Source organism: Notolepis coatsorum, assembly GCF_963971535.1.
Source record: "Notolepis coatsorum genome assembly, chromosome: 17".
NCBI lineage: Eukaryota > Metazoa > Chordata > Actinopteri > Aulopiformes > Paralepididae > Notolepis > Notolepis coatsorum.
This window is the reverse complement of record NC_140181.1, coordinates 105,959,228-105,974,337: the sequence shown is the minus strand read 5'-3', so window position 1 is coordinate 105,974,337 and position 15,110 is coordinate 105,959,228.

Here is a 15,110-nt window from a genome sequence, read left to right as displayed (position 1 = left end):
TTCTTCTTCTTCTTCTTCTTCTTCTTCTTCTTCTTCTTCTTCTTCTATGGTTTAATGGCAGATCGCGACCACAAAAGGCGCATACCGCCACCTACTGTACAATCCAATCAACCCCATAACACACAAAACAAAAACCCCATCCCTCAGGCCACTTTCTTTTTAATAATGCTTGTAATAAACCAAACCGTTTGTAAATGTCAATATTTCAGCGAGTTATGAGTATTTTTGTCTGTGCAGCTCACTCACTCTCACTCAAGGCTAACTGGAGCAAGATGGCGGCGGTTCAGTGACGTCGCTCTCCATTGGCCGGCAGCGCGGGCAAGCTATCTAGTGTTCTATATATATCTATGGTCTGGTCCCCCACCAGGATTTTTTTTGTTACAAAGACTTCATTTCCTGCATTCTGGTGCAGGATCTTTTTTTATTTGTACCCTTTAAATGCCAGTGTTTGTGATGGCATCACAAATTATTGTTAAAAAACAGGCTAACATATGTATGATTAGCAACACAGATTTTTATGGATTTTCAGTTTTTTTGTAATTAATACAATATTTTATTCAACTTCAGCCCTGATCATAACACCACATATTAATTTTATAATTCTAAGCCTTTAAATGCCAGTGTGTGTGATGGCATATATTTGCAATATATCAAATGCAAAGTAGATTTTTCTGGGGGGGGGGGGGGGGTTATTACAGGCTAGGCTAGCATGTGTCAATGATTAGCAGTTTTTTGTAAGGGTCCCGCCTCCACCAATCACATGCGGGTCCCTTTGTGTGTGTGTGTGTGAGAGCAAGAGAGAGAGAGAGAGAGAGATAGTTCTCCAACTTGTGAGTTGCAGTGATCTCCTGGTTGTTCCCCACCTAGTTTATCTAACTATTGCGCTGGTGCAACTAGAAACACTGGCCTGGCCGCGTGAACACTTTCGGCAACCAACATGCCCTTCCGCGTTGCTCTGAATTGCTCTGATTGGCCGAGCGCGCGCATGCGCATGAGCCGCGACAAGCTCCTCAGAGGCAGGAATACTAAGCTCCCCCTTAAGCTCCAGGGGAGAGGAGAGGCTGAAAACCTGCAGTTCTTGCCCGACTGATGGGAGCCGAATCCCGGATCCGATTTTTCTGATGAATACCCCCAAAACTTGGAGGTCCCGAACGCAATTTATACGCATGGAAGTATTGATTGCGCCGTAACGAATCATTAAAAAAATATACCGTTAACTGGAATATGTTGTGCCTTTACACATATGTTGGATTATGTAATTGGTTTCTCATGACAAACCAATAAAAAAATCGCGATTTACCCGGTGGCTACAACAACACACAGTAACTACAGTATGCATCATTGTTTACAATGAACGGTGGGGCTAATCTAAAGGACTGGACACGGACGCATTAAACAGCAATCAATTAATTTAATATAACAGTCCGGTTCTATGTGTTTGTTTGTGTCTGTAGATTGTTGGTGAACAACTAACTTTAGGTTAGTTTAACGCGTGCGTGTCCAGTCCTTTAGATTAGCCCCACCGTTAATAACAGTTGTTTTTCTCGGTGCCCAACCCTACCTACGGGTCTGGCGTCTTCTTCTATGGGGTCAATGGCGGGTCGCAACCACAGAAAGGCGCGTACCGCCACCTGTACAACCCAGCAACTGGAGCAGAGATAAGGGAAGAACCCGGCAAAGAAAAGAAAACAATAAAGAAACCAACTAACGAAACAAAAATACCCAACCCTAACATCACCACCCTATACAAACCTACTAAAATAAAATAAAAACCTAAACACAAACAAAATTAAAAGAAATTAAATTCAAATCCTACCGTCCAAACTGGTATCATCTACCTCCTACAATGTCCTTTTATCATATTTGTCCCATCAGTCCTGTTCGCTTAAGAAATCTACTCAAACACTTCCTATCCCTGTCGGGTGAGGAAATTAATCAAAGCGTTTGCGCTGCACACACAGGAAACGGAAATGCTGCAATAATAATAACATGAATTATTAAAAAGAAAATTGTTGGACTAAATCTTTAATTTTTTTACATGAAATATAAAACAACACATGACAACACACAATACAATAATAATAATAATAATAATAATAATAATAATAATAATAATAATAATAGACACGACTTCACAGGACAATAATAACACTAACAATAAAAACAATAGAATCACAAAAATTATAGACATGAAAATCTAAATGTTTATTTTACTACAGACACCACAAAATACATTTCCTCCCCCACTACAGCCCTGATTATCTGATTAATAGACAGAGTTTCTAAGAAGAGAGTATATACATTATATACATTTGAGAGTATATACATTTGAGGGGGAAGAAACTGTACATTGGTGGGGGTTGGGTAGGTGGGGTGGGGGAAACTGTACATTGGAGGGGGTTGGGTAGGTCGGGTAGGGGAAACTGTACATTGGAGGGGGTTGGGTTTGGACATTTACGGTGGCCAGTTTCGAATTGCAGTCTCCCGTAGGTGCTCTTTGAGAGTGATTTTGAAGGTCGGTAGGGATTCACATTCCTTTACGGCTGTGGGTAGGGCGTTCCACATTGATGTGGCATAATTGCTAAACATGTTTAGTCCCTTGTCCCCGCTGAATGAGTTAAGGCTGGTTACTATGACCACACAAATCCATTGTTTATAAAGTCTCATGTTATTATAGGTTTATTATACAATTATGCAAATAATGTACAAAGCTAAAGCAAAGTTACTCCCGGATGGTGTGCAAAGGTTTTTTTCAATACATGAAAGAAAATATGATTTGAGAGATATTTGTAAATTTACTGTTCAAAAAGCTAAGAAAGGGATTAAAAGGAGGTGTATTTCTATTGTTGGGGATAACTTGTGGAACAATGCTGATATACAGTTAAGAATGAGTCATTCGCTTTTGGTTTTAAGAAAATGGTTTGTATAGCTATTTTTGAAGACTACAAATGTGAATAATACTTTTTTTGTTATTTTCTTTTAGAATACTGTTTGAGTCTTAATTTTGTTAAGATTTTGTAAAATCAAATATTATGATGTGCGTATTGTATTGTGTGAGATGACTGAAACTACTACTGTATATTCTATATCCCTCTGTTTCAGTCCTGTTCCCAAGCCCTGTTTCTATGTCTGTAGATTAGATACGATCAGAATCAGAATGGTCTTTATTGCTAATAGATGGGCTAACCACCAAAATCAATCACATCAAAAGAGAATCTAGGGATGTATAGAAATTAATTAATTAATTCTGGAAATATATGCAAATGCATATATTTATGTGGACAATGCATCATTTGCATATTAAACATAACATTTCCAAAAACCTTTTACACAGAAAATAACTGTCTCAGTGTAAGTAATGAACTGGGAACGTTTTGTGGCGATATCTATTATGTAAAATGTTTTACCCTTTTCATCTTTTCAGATGGAGCCAAAAAGGTCCCCTGCTATATGCTGCTCCCCTCGTGTAATTCGCTCACGGCTCGGGCTGTGGTTGAGGTAGAGACATGAGCCTGCTAACGGTTTTATGCGCCAGAGTCTCCTGAACACGTAGATACACTCCCCGAGTCGATCAGACCTTCCTATGCTGAGCCATGGTAACTTTTGCGCACCTACCGTATAATACCTCAGAAAAACCGTGAGGCATTCACCAGTAGGGGGTAGGTGCTCAAAAGTTATGATACCACAGTGTAGGAAGGTCCGATCGACTCAGGAGTTGTCTCTATGTGTTCAGGAGACTCGGGCGCACAATATTTTAGCATGGTCATGTCTCTACTCCCCAGACAACCCAACCTACGAGCGAATCTATGAAGGGGAGCAAAATATGGCAGGAGACTTATTTAGCAAAAACCCAGTTTTTTTAACAAAAGCACTCCATACCTTCAGGAGGTGATCACCACTAATAAACTACAAAACCAAAAGGTCTATCATATCAAAACATAATCTAGGGATGTATAGGTATAATACAATCACATCTAGAATTTGCCCACCCAGATGGTACCAAAAAAGTGTTTGGCCCAAGGACTATAACTTTCCTCTCTCATATCATAAGTTAAAGTGAGGGGTGTCTGGGTATTGTAGAGGTCAAATGAGTCCTGGTCGTTGCATTAGCTACATCTACTGGTCGGTCACGGTGCCTGTTCGGCGGTGAGGGGATCTGGGGGAGATGGCATGAACCTACATGTGCGTTACACTCTCCCAGTGAAGACAAACACACATACACACACAGGCCACAGGGAATTGGCATAATGACTAAATTAGGGAGAATGGGAGAAATAAAAACAATAATTAAATGTCCTGGTCTGGGATTTAGTGTGTCATAGCTTTCACAATGATGATAATGATGATAATCAGTAGACTTGCAGTTTGATAGCGATACTCATCTTGGGTGATATTTCAAGTTCCAGTATCGGTGATGTTAAAAAGTGTAAAACCACCACTAGATGTCACTATATACGTGTAAAACCACCACTAGATGTTTATATACGCATCTATAAACCATGTCTAAAGATTATTAAATGACGGCCCCAAATATAGTGACTATAACCTTTGAAAGGCGTCTGATGCCCCTCACATTCTTAAATACAAAATAAGTAATAAAATCGCACACAGACCAGGTACAAAGACAGAAAAAGCCAACTGTCTTGATGGAATCTAATGACAGCTTTTCAATTATTCATGCAGCTTTTGTTTTAACAACCTGATCTCCAGATGAAGCTTTTCTCGCTCCAGATGAAGCTTTTCTTGCTCCAGATGAAGCTTTTCTCGTTCCAGCATGAGGTTCTCCTTCTGTAGTTTCAACACATCAATCTGCAGACTCTCTTGGAGACTCACTGAATGAACACACACACACAGGTTATCACCACCATGTACTGAAGAGAAGTCTTCTCCCTCTGCTGCCATCTAGTGGGAACTAACAACCTGACCTTCTACACATCCATTTCTGCCATGTAGTCGTTACTCACTCACTGCAGAGATCGTTACCAATTTTAGACATCTTTTAAACTCACATTTCACCCCAAACTTGAGTAATTCTAATTTTACTACGGAGTGCACCATCTCCTCATTATATAGGGTGTCTCTGGTAATATTTGTTATTATAAATAATAATAAATAGCCTAACTGACTGTTAATCTTAATTGTTTGTTGGTGTTGGTACTGTATTATTAGGACCTACTGTAATGTGCACATTAAACCACTGAACAAACATGGGTTGATTAAAAAAAAGGAAAGGTTGTATTTAAAGAACCATACCAGTCTGTAGGCGGCATGGTGGTGTAGGGGTTAACAGTGTCGCCTCACAGCAAGGAGGTGCCGGGTCCGGTTCCAGCTTGGGGACCAGGGTGCCGGGTTGGCAGGCACTCAGGTGGGGTATCTCCCGGGCCTTTGTGTGTGGAGTTTGCATGTTCTCCACGTGCTCGCAAGGGTTTCCCCCTTAAAAAGAAAAAAACATTAACATTAATTTGCCGCCTTTCGATCGCCACCACACTCAACCTATTGCGTTTTTTTTTTGAGCAAAATAAAGAGGCTAGATCTATGATGAACTTTGTGCTCAAAACACAAAATCGACTAGACTAGAGCAGGGGTTCCCAAAGTCGGGGGGGGGGGGGGGGGGGGGGTCACCAGATGATTTCCAAAAAATAATAATAATAATAATCCAAAATAAAATTTTTATTTCTTTTAGCAGTCAGGCCACTGAACTTAGAAGGAGGCCAGGACAGTGTTTCTAGTTGCAGCAGCTCAATAGTTAGATAACCTAGGTGGGGAACAACCAGGAGATCACTGCAACTCACACAAGTTGGAGAACTATCTCTCTCTCTCTCTCTCTCTCTCTCTCTCTTGCTCTCACACAAAAGTAGCCGCATGCGATTGGTGGAGGCAGGACCCTTACAAAAAACTGTTGTTGCTAATCATTGACACATGCTAGCCTGTAATAATCCCCCCCAGAAAAATCTACTTTGCATTTGATATATTGCAAATATATGCCATCACACACACTGGCATTTAAAGGGTTAGAATTATACAATTAATATGTGGTGTTATGATCAGGGCTGAAGTTGAATAAAAGATTGTATTATTTTCAATCCGACATTACAAAAAAACTGAAAATCCATCAAAATCAGTGTTGTTGCTAATCATACATATGCTAGCCTGTTTTTTAATAATAATTTGTGATGCCATCACAAACACTGGCATTTAAAGGGTACAAATAAAAAAAATGCCTGCACCAGAATGCAGGAAATGAAGTCTTTGTAACAAGAAATGTCCTGGTGGGGGACCCCCAGACCTCCTGCTTAAAAAGTGGCCTGACTGGGGCTATATTTTGCACTATATTTCCTGGCCTGAATGATCTCCCCAGTCCGGCCCTGGTTAAAAGCCTCCAATGCTTATTAATGTGTGTGCGTTTGAACCTGTGCATGTTTCAACCATACATTTCCATTTATTAAAAAAAAAAAAAAAAAAAAATTACCTCATATAATAGTGGGGGTCGCAGCTCTCCGACACAGTTATTTTTGGGTCGCGGCCTGAAAAGTTTGGGAACCCCTGGACTAGAACCCCTTGAACTGGTTTCTTTTTTTAAAAATTCAAAAAATATATACTGGATTACTATTACGACTACTACTGATACATCCCTATTGGCAAACTTTATATTAAAAAATATTAAAAAAAATATATATATATATAATAATATATACTTTTTTTTATTAAAAAAAAGTACCACAGCCTAGGTCATTAATGGGAAACAAGCATCCCTATAAGATGCTGTCCTGGCTCGCTCCTTCTTCTTCTTTCTCTTCCTCCTGGGTTGTTCTGCCCTCCGGAGTTCTGCTCTTAGCTCTTCCTGCAAAACATGAATTCCCTCTCTCTCATCCCCCTCTCTCTCATCCCCCTTTCTCCACTGCTTTCTTAGCCGTCTCCTCTCCTTCACTAATTCCTCTTATTTCTTTTTCTGCCGTCTGGACCTAACTGACTGCAATCTCTCCATCCTCTTTCTCTCAATGATTCCAAATCTTTCAGCACCATATTCATAAATAATGTCTCCCATCTTCTCCCAATTTATTTACCACTGTTCCTTTAACCCTTTCTCTGCCACACTACCAAATGACTAACCCTTTCACCGCTACAATACAGAAGGTTAACCCTTTCACTGCCACACAACAAAGGGTTAACCCTTTCACTACCGCACTACAGAAGGTTAACCCTTTCAATACCACACTACAGACACTTAACCGTCTGTAGTGTGGCAGTGAAAGGTTAACCTTCTGTAGTGTGGTAGTGAAAGGGTTAAGTCCATCTAACACCGTTTTCAGATCCCTATTAACTGTCTCCCATTCTTTCCGTTCATTTGACCGAGGCCATTTAAATCTAGATTTTTGTTCACAGCTCTTCTCTCTGACCGGCAAGCTGGTCTCAGTACCATCTACATCCTCCTACAGCTCTTCTCTCTGACCTCAGTACCATCTACATCCTCCTACAGCTCTTCTCTCTGGCCTCAGTACCATCTACATCCTCCTACAGCTCTTCTCTCTGGCCTCAGTACCATCTACATCCTCCTACAGCTCTTCTCTCTGGTCTCAGTACCATCTACATCCTCCTACAGCTCTTCTCTCTGGCCTCAGTACCATCTACATCCTCCTACAGCTCTTCTCTCTGGCCTCAGTACCATCTACATCCTCCTACAGCTCTTCTCTCTGGCCTCAGTACCATCTACATCCTCCTACAGCTCTTCTCTCTGGCCTCAGTACCATCTACATCCTCCTACAGCTCTTCTCTCTGGCCTCAGTACCATCTACATCCTCCTACAGCCCTTCTCTCTGACCTCAGTACCATCTACATCCTCCTACAGCTCTTCTCTCTGGCCTCAGTACCATCTACATCCTCCTACAGCTCTTCTCTCTGGCCTCAGTACCATCTACATCCTCCTACAGCTCTTCTCTCTGACCTCAGTACCATCTACATCCTCCTACAGCTCTTCTCTCTGGCCTCAGTACCATCTACACCCTCCTACAGCTCTTCTCTCTGGCCTCAGTACCATCTACACCCTCCTACAGCTCTTCTCTCTGGCCTCAGTACCATCTACATCCTCCTACAGCTCTTCTCTCTGACCTCAGTACCATCTACACCCTCCTACAGCTCTTCTCTCTGGCCTCAGTACCATCTACATCCTCCTACAGCTCTTCTCTCTGACCTCAGTACCATCTACACCCTCCTACAGCTCTTCTCTCTGGCCTCAGTACCATCTACATCCTCCTACAGCTCTTCTCTCTGGCCTCAGTACCATCTACATCCTCCTACAGCTCTTCTCTCTGGCCTCAGTACCATCTACATCCTCCTACAGCTCTTCTCTCTGACCTCAGTACCATCTACATCCTCCTACAGCTCTTCTCTCTGGCCTCAGTACCATCTACATCCTCCTACAGCTCTTCTCTCTGGCCTCAGTACCATCTACATCCTCCTACAGCTCTTCTCTCTGGCCTCAGTACCATCTACATCCTCCTACAGCTCTTCTCTCTGGCCTCAGTACCATCTACATCCTCCTACAGCTCTTCTCTCTGGCCTCAGTACCATCTACATCCTCCTACAGCTCTTCTCTCTGACCTCAGTACCATCTACATCCTCCTACAGCTCTTCTCTCTGGCCTCAGTACCATCTACATCCTCCTACAGCTCTTCTCTCTGGCCTCAGTACCATCTACATCCTCCTACAGCTCTTCTCTCTGGCCTCAGTACCATCTACATCCTCCTACAGCTCTTCTCTCTGGCCTCAGTACCATCTACATCCTCCTACAGCTCTTCTCTCTGGCCTCAGTACCATCTACATCCTCCTACAGCTCTTCTCTCTGACCTCAGTACCATCTACATCCTCCTACAGCTCTTCTCTCTGGCCTCAGTACCATCTACATCCTCCTACAGCTCTTCTCTCTGGTCTCAGTACCATCTACATCCTCCTACAGCTCTTCTCTCTGGCCTCAGTACCATCTACATCCTCCTACAGCTCTTCTCTCTGGCCTCAGTACCATCTACATCCTCCTACAGCTCTTCTCTCTGGCCTCAGTACCATCTACATCCTCCTACAGCTCTTCTCTCTGGCCTCAGTACCATCTACATCCTCCTACAGCTCTTCTCTCTGGCCTCAGTACCATCTACATCCTCCTACAGCTCTTCTCTCTGGCCTCAGTACCATCTACATCCTCCTACAGCTCTTCTCTCGGACCTCAGTACCATCTACATCCTCCTACAGCTCTTCTCTCTGGCCTCAGTACCATCTACATCCTCCTACAGCTCTTCTCTCTGGCCTCAGTACCATCTACATCCTCCTACAGCTCTTCTCTCTGGCCTCAGTACCATCTACATCCTACAGCTCTTCTCTCTGGCCTCAGTACCATCTACACCCTACAGCTCTTCTCTCTGGCCTCAGTACCATCTACACCCTACAGCTCTTCTCTCTGGTCTCAGTACCATCTACATCCTCCTACAGCTCTTCTCTCTGGCCTCAGTACCATCTACATCCTCCTACAGCTCTTCTCTCTGACCTCAGTACCATCTACACCCTACAGCTCTTCTCTCTGGCCTCAGTACCATCTACATCCTCCTACAGCTCTTCTCTCTGGCCTCAGTACCATCTACACCCTACAGCTCTTCTCTCTGGTCTCAGTACCATCTACATCCTCCTACAGCTCTTCTCTCTGGTCTCAGTACCATCTACATCCTCCTACAGCTCTTCTCTCTGGCCTCAGTACCATCTACATCCTCCTACAGCTCTTCTCTCTGGCCTCAGTACCATCTACATCCTCCTACAGCTCTTCTCTCTGGCCTCAGTACCATCTACATCCTCCTACAGCTCTTCTCTCTGGCCTCAGTACCATCTACATCCTCCTACAGCTCTTCTCTCTGACCTCAGTACCATCTACATCCTCCTACAGCTCTTCTCTCTGGCCTCAGTACCATCTACATCCTCCTACAGCTCTTCTATCTGGCCTCAGTACCATCTACATCCTCCTACAGCGCTTCTATCTGGCCTCAGTACCATCTACATCCTCCTACAGCTCTTCTCTCTGGCCTCAGTACCATCTACATCCTCCTACAGCTCTTCTCTCTGGCCTCAGTACCATCTACATCCTCCTACAGCTCTTCTCTCTGGCCTCAGTACCATCTACATCCTCCTACAGCTCTTCTCTCTGGCCTCAGTACCATCTACATCAGGGGTGGGCAATTATTTTTCCCGGGGGGCCGAATGAGCAACTGAAAATATGTTGGGGGGCCGGGCCAAAATTCCAAACTCAATTATGCATAATATACATTTTATTTCTATATAAAAAGCAGTAAATGGCATTGTTTTGACCCCTGGTAAGAATGTATGTTATTATTTGGCAATTAAAAGGTGAGGTTAGCTTTCAAAAATAGAATTTATTCAAATAGAATTTATTTCCAAAATGATAAACAAAATGTGAAACTTTAATAACAAAGGGCATTTTGAGTTTCATATACTATTGAAACAAGGATTTTCTTAGCTTTCTAAAGACATCACTTCATCTTATAGCAAAAATAAACAAGACATGTCACTGAACTGTGTAAAGAAAAGTGTCCCAGTTTTGTAGCCTTTTTTACTTTACATGCCTATATTAAACATTTAAGAAAAAAAATATCAAGTGTCCCATTTCACTTGTTATATTTCCACATTTTAGTGTTCTTCAGTTATTTTTTGTTTCATTCAGTGTGAGAAATCCAGTCTCTGTTGAGCTTTAACAAGTCCATCAAAGTCAGGTTGCATGTCTGAGGTGGAGATGCGAAGCACAGCTGCCAGATGTTCATCAGTGAGAGAGGATCTGTACCTGGACTTGGTAAACGTCATGACTGAGAATGTCTGTTCACATATGTAGGTGGATCCAAAGAGAACCAACATCTTCTGAGCATGTCTCCTAAGCGTATATTGTGCGTGTGAACGTTGACATGAAAAGAAAAAAGTAAAAAAAAAAAAAAAAAAAAAAATTAAAAAAAAAGTTTATTTTTTATTTTTTTTTTATTATCATGTAATCTTTCGCGGGCCGGTCAGAATCATCCCGGGGGCCGGATGCGGCCCGCGGGCCGTACAATGCCCAGGTCTGATCTACATCCTCCTACAGCTCTTCTCTCTGGCCTCAGTACCATCTACATCCTCCTACAGCTCTTCTCTCTGGCCTCAGTACCATCTACATCCTACTACAGCTCTTCTCTCTGGCCTCAGTACCATCTACATCCTCCTACAGCTCTTCTCTCTGGCCTCAGTACCATCTACATCCTCCTACAGCTCTTCTCTCTGGTCTCAGTACCATCTACATCCTCCTACAGCTCTTCTCTCTGGCCTCAGTACCATCTACATCCTCCTACAGCTCTTCTCTCTGACCTCAGTACCATCTACATCCTACAGCTCTTCTCTCTGGTCTCAGTACCATCTACATCCTACAGCTCTTCTCTCTGGCCTCAGTACCATCTACATCCTCCTACAGCTCTTCTCTCTGGTCTCAGTACCATCTACATCCTCCTACAGCGCTTCTCTCTGGTCTCAGTACCATCTACATCCTACTACAGCTCTTCTCTCTGGCCTCAGTACCATCTACATCCTCCTCAGTGATAGGGTTACTGATATCCTGCGAACTGTGGTTTTCTACCCGTCGCTGGACTTCAACTGACTGACCTAGAGGCCATTCAGAGGCTGTATGGCCTGCCTCGGTACATTGACAATAAGTGGGGTATTCTGCGCCATTTTCAGAATTTAGAATGCACCATCCAATCGCAGAAAATGTTTAATCTTGCAAGAATCTCCAGAAGTCACAGGTTGCTGAAAACAAATCACAAACTTGTCTAGTGTTCTTCGAGGTCTTGGCGTCTTAACCATTTCACTGCCACACGACAGAAGGTTAACCCTTTACTATCACACAACCGATGGTTGCCTGTAGTGTGGCAGTGAAATGGTTAACCTGCTGTTGTGTGGCAGTGAAAGGGTTAACCTTCCGTGTATTGTCGCAATGAAAGGGTTAACCGTTTGGTAGTGTGGCAGTGAAAGGGTTAATATGATATTTTGTACTTTGTACTCTTTTTCCAATTTATATATTTTTTTCTGAGGGTTGAAGAATCTATCGCATGTCCCCTCCGATACATGCAGTCAGCCAGCCACTTCTTTTCACCTGCCAGCGCGGACTCTCATTGGCGAGGTGTAACGTGTGGGAGGCTCACACTACCCTCGACATCTCCTGTCCTTGCTGTGCAGGCGCCCTAACCGACCTGTAGGAGTCGCTGTTTACAATGACCAGATTACCACCCACCGGCTTCCCTCCCGCTGACTCTGCCAATTGAGCCAGTATGACAGCCGGGCCAAGCCGGAAGCAACGCTGACAGCCGGATTCGATACCGGTGTCTCGCGTGTTGGTGACGAGACCGCCTTCTTTTTCCAATTTTCTAAAATGATTTGAAATCTGTACTATAATAATGGTATCAACTCAACACTTGCAGCAATCTTATTTTTCTATATATATATTATATATGTTAGATATTATATATAGATATCTATAATGTTCTAAGCCCTTATACACTCATTTGAATGGGCGCCTAACGACAATAAGTGGGGTATTCTGCGCCATTTTCAAACATAAAACACAATGTTTATTATAGATTTGTGACTAGAAGAAGATTACACAGTGCTAAACTGCATCTCAAATTAATCTTCAGGTTCCCAGCTTCCAGATGATGTATGACACTTATATGTGTTGTACTGTTGACCTTGTATCTCCCCCTACTTTTTCATGGAAGGAAATATTTTCAAATTTCAGGAAAATAAATGCATCGGATGTTAGCATTTCAGTTAAGATGTGATCACTTCCACAAATGTTTAAGACACATTTTCTGATACAATTAGGCTTGGGTACCGTTCAAATAGTTTCGTCTGTACCAGTACACACAACGGTACTTTACCATCTCTGTAATAACAAAAATGTCAACGGTGGATAACGCTGGGACAGAGACAGCACCGAGTTACTTTTTTGTTACAAATTTGTATTAACAGATTGCAGAATTAATACAGTACGGCTCAATACACACAATTGTTAAGGGGATGCAGACCAGAGAAAGACTTTCGTCTTGTTTACATCAGGGTCCCCCATTTTCAATTCATCATAACATATTATGACATACATGACACAGATAGACAGTACTGCTACATCTAGATGGTAAAGTACTGTTGGGAATGGGTACCAGTTGCTAACATTAGCCACCAACAATACAGTGGCTTAGTCATGTTAGGCGAATGCCATCTACTATTGTGTATGGACAACACACAGCTTATGTATTGCATGGAACAATCTCCAGTCCGATCTGAAGATTCAAAGCTTGGTAACACTGCATGTATTTAAGGCTATATGGTGAAGCCTATTGTAACCACGTTTGCTGTGTGCAAATGTTTTACCATTTTGTGACATTACTTTTAGTGTCACTATGTGTTTTGTTGAAATGTTGTGTTGCTGCTATTCTTGGCCAGGTCTCCCTTGTAAAAGAGATTATGGATCTCAATTGGGACAAACCTGGTTAAATAAAGGCTAAATAAAAAAAATATAAAAATGTAACTAATGTAATTATTACCTGAAGACGTGGAGGATGCCTCGTTCGCCGCCATGTTGGAGGAGGACGCGCCTGTAGTGCTGCCGATAGAGTTGGCTGCTGCTGTGGAGGAATACTTGGTTTGATTGATTGATTGAAAAATGTATTAACAGATTGCAGAATGGGTACAGTGAGTACAGTACGGCTCAATACATACAATTGTTAAGGGGATGCAGACCAGAGAAAGACTTTCGTCTTGTAACTATGCCAACCCTCAGGCATCTTTCTGATGTCCGTGAGATCATGATGCCGTGCTTCCTGGCGAGGTGCTTCCCGAGGTTGGACGTGTTGCCGCGGCCGGTCTTGCACTTCAGGTCGCAGATGTTGCAGCGAGCAGAGTCGGCGTCTATCTTAGAGAAGTGGAACCAGACCTGCGACCGCTGTCGCATCACCATGATGCCTCGACTCTGATTCTGTTGAATGAATGAATGGAAACTTTATTGAACAGATTGCAGAATGGGTACAATACAGTACGGCGCAATACACAAATGGAACCATACCTGCGACCGCTTTCTGATCATCACCACCACGAGATGTCTCGACTCGATCGATTCTGTTGATCAACTGCACGCACACGTGCTTCGCTTCGAGCCAATCAAAGACTTTGGTTTTGATTGATTGATTGAAAGCTTTATTTAACAGACTGCAGAATGTGTACAATACAGTACGGCTCAATACAAACAATTGTTAAAGGGGATGCAGACCAGAGAAAGACTTTCGTCTTGTTTACATCAGGGTCCCCCATTTTCAATTCATCATGGACATACACGACATACAGATAGACAGTACTGCTACATCTATACTAGGACCAGCTTTGCAAATGTTTGGTAAATGTAAGAATGGGTCTGGTGATTTGGTTGAACGATGAAACGAGGAAACTGCGACTTTTAAATAAGTACAATGTTTATTTATTATGTCACAAATGTAACAGTACTATATACCTGTATGTCCCTATGTCATAAATGTCATGATGTGTCGTGTATGTCATGTCATTATGAATTGAAAATGGGGGACCCTGATGTAAACAAGACAAACGTCTTTCTCTGGTCTGCATCCCCTTAACAATTGTGTGTATTGAGCCGTACTGTACTGTATCCATTATGCAATCTGTTAAATAAAGTTTTCATTCATTCATACAACCATTTAGGGAGCGCAACCCTGAACACGTCCGCTAGATGGCAGCAGATATATATAGCAATGATCCCATGACCGTGTCTATTTATTCTATCTCTATGTCCTAAACAAAGCGCGTCGGGGAGAGATTTCCGTGCTCCACATCGGCAGACGTACAAAGCCTGACGGGGATACGAGTTCATTGGACGGTAGCTGCACATCCCCTTGTGTTAGATCTGTGTACTACAAGTACTACATTTCCCGGCAAGCATTGCTGCTCTCTCTCAGAGACCTGTCCCCCAGCTGGACGACGTGACGGCGACCGACGGCTTCTCCCCGCTATCTTTAATATCACGCCGAGAAGCCGGT